Genomic DNA, 3,253 nt, shown 5'->3' on the forward strand with positions numbered 1-3,253 from the left:
AGGATGGTCTCGATCTCCTGACCTCGTGATCCGCCCGTCTCGGCCTCCCAAAGTGCTGGGATTACAGGCTTGAGCCACCGCGCCCGGCCACATAAATAATTATTATATTTATTTCATCAATTCTTTGAACCCGTTTTCAGTCATATGGCAAAGATCACATAGCCATCTTGTCACCTTTTTTTTTTTTTTTTTAAATAGACAAGGTCTCACTAAGTGGCCCAGGCTAGACTCAAACTCCAGGGCTCAAGAGGTCCTCTCAACTCAGCCTCCCAAGTAGCTGGGATTACAGGTTCGCACCACTGTGCCCAGTCAAATATTTTTATTGATTTGGCAAGTGACAAGTTGATTGGGTTCTCCTTCAATTTTAGTAAGGCAATATTTGGAACCTACCTCACTTGCAAAAAATGTCTGTCTATATGTCTATCTATCTATCTGTCTATCTGTCTATCTCTATATATCGATATGTGTATATAGCTACCCTCAAATACCTATTAGACAATGGTATTTGGCACTGTTGCTATGTCTAGTGCCCAGGGACTTTTCTTTTTTTTCTGAGATGGAGTCTTGCTCTGTCACCCAGGCTGGAGTGTAGTGGCAACCTCCACCTCCCGGGTTCAAGCAATTCTCCTGCCTCAGCCTCCCCAATAGCTGAGATTACAGGCGCATGCCACCATGCCCAGCTAATTTTTATATGTTTAGTAGAAACGGGGTTTCGCCATGTTGGCCAGGCTGGTCTTGGACTCCTGACCTTGTTATCTGCCCTCCTCAACCTCCCAAAGTGCTGGGATTACAGGGGTGAGCCACAGCTCTGGGCCCCCAGGGGCTTTTTTTACACAGTCCCCCAAATTTCACGTTAGAAACTTAATAGTCAGGACTGATGAGAGGCCTACCTTTCTTCTGAAAGTGGGAGAAGGACAAGTAGGAAACAAAAGTGTGGGGAAGGAGAGGAGCCTCCACCCGCACCTGACACGTTGACAGCTGGTACCTTTCCAGGCAGGCAAGTGTCTGGAAGAGGACACGGGGAGGTTGAGATTCTGGAGGTCCATTCCCTTCAAACGTATTCCCTTCAAGCCAGGGCCAGCAAATTTTATTTTTTTCTGAAAAGTGTCAGATAGTAAATATTTCAGGCTTTGCCAACCAGGTACTTCTGTCCCAGCTATTCAACTCTGCCTTTGTAGCAGCTATTGACAATATGTAAACAAAGGAGCGTGTCTGTGTTCTAATAAAACTTTATTTATGGACACTTACATTTACATTGCATATAATTTTCATTTGTCCTAACGTATTATTTCCCTTTTGATTTTTTCCCCTGACCATTTGAAACTGTAAAAACCAACTCAGCTCCCGGGAGGGTACAAAAACAGGCAGCAGAACAGATTTGGGCCATGGGCCCTAGTTTACTGACTGTGCCCTAAACTTTCCAAGGCATGCCCTTTGGAAAGTCTTCAGGTAACCTCAGGGTAATGTGTACTCTCATTTGAAATTGTTATCCTGGTTCTTAACTCAGCCTACATATTAGAATCCCATGAGGTGCTTTTGAAAATACCAATGCACAGCCACCCTCTTCCTCACTGATTCGGTTGGTCTGCGGTGGCGTCTGGGCGTAAGTATTTTTGAGTTTCTCAGGTACGTCTGATGTGTAGCCTGAACTTGGACCACTGTTCTAATTGCTATAGGCTCTGCACACCTCTCAGGGCACAACGCGGCTTTGTGCTGTAGTTACCGTATTTCATCCAATGATCCAAAATCATTGAAAGATAAAGTCTAATTTTAGGAATTTTAAAATGTAGAAAATGGGTGTCTTCAACTGGATGAAATATAGTTTTTCCCTAGCTGTAAGACTGTGCTCCCTGATGGTAAGGACCCCGACTTCCTCACTCCTGTGTTGCTCTCACCCGCAGTGCTTGGCTGGGTGTGAGGTGTTCTGTGAGTACTTGCCAAGCACATGTCAACATTAGGCTGCTTTGCTTATTGCGTGTTCTCTGGGTTTTTACTTTTCCCCTGACAGAGCCTCATCCTAAGGAGATAGTAGATATCCAAAAAACATTTTTTTTGATTCATTGACTGATTATACAAGGAGCAATAGATTGATGTCAGGAATGAGTCAGGGATTGGAGAACTTGGTGGTGTCTTTGGCTATGGGAAAATGGAAATGGCCACGGATTTCATTCCAGGATAGTGAGACAGGGGACAGAATATCCTTTGCCATGAGAAAGATGGGGTTAGGAGCTAGTCTCTCTGATTGACTGATCTTTCTGTCTCCATTCTCTGAAATGATGTTGTTTGTTTATTTGACTTTTCCTCCATGTCCTCTGCTAGTATATAATCTCAGTGAAAGAAGAGACTGCAAATTATTTTTCATCATTGCTATTCTTTGAATGTATCCCCCAAATTTCACATGTTACAAACTTAATCCCCAAATTCATATGTTGATTGGAGGTGAGGCCTTTGGGAAGTAATTTGAATTAGATCATGAAGGTAGAGGCCTCCATAAAGGGACTGCTGTCTTTATATGAAGAGGAAGATAGGCCAGGCGCGGTGGCTCATGCACTTTGAGTAATCCCAGCACTTTGAGAGGCTGAGGCAGGCAGATCACTTGAGCTCAGGAGTTCACAGACCAGCCTGGACAACATGGTGAAAATCCGTCTCTACCCAAAATACAAAAATTAGCCAGACGCAGTGGCACGTGCCTGTAGTCCTAGCTGCTCGAGAGGCTGAGGCTTGAGCCTGGGAGGGAGGCAGAGGTTGCGGTTTGCCGACACTGCGCCACCACACTCCAGCTTGGGAGATAGGAGTGAAAGAGTGAAATCCTGTCTCAAAAAAAGAAAGACTAGCAGACTTGAGCTGACCTGCACACTCCTACCCTCTCTCCCTATGATGGCCTCTGCCATGTTTTGACACAGCAAAGAGGCCCTCGCCAAATGCCGGTGCCATGCTCTTGGACTTCCTGGCCTCCAGAAATGTGAGCTAAATAAAATTTTTTTTCTTTATAAATTACCCATCTATGGTATTCTCTTATAGCAACAGAAAACTGTGGGGAAAAAGAGAGGTCAGCCTGTTACTGTGTTATTATAGATAGAAGTAAGTTTAAGAGACTCCATTTGGCTCTGTATTTGAGATGCTGTTAATCTGTGACTCTACCCCCAATCTTGTCCTTGCAAGAGACATGTGCTGTGGTGACTCAAGGTTGAAAGGATTTTGGGCTGTAAGGAATGTACTTTGCTAGCCAAATGTTTAAAGCCTGCTTGTGGTT

Source organism: Colobus angolensis, unplaced genomic scaffold, assembly GCF_000951035.1.
Source record: "Colobus angolensis palliatus isolate OR3802 unplaced genomic scaffold, Cang.pa_1.0 Scaffold242, whole genome shotgun sequence".
Taxonomy (NCBI): domain Eukaryota; kingdom Metazoa; phylum Chordata; class Mammalia; order Primates; family Cercopithecidae; genus Colobus; species Colobus angolensis.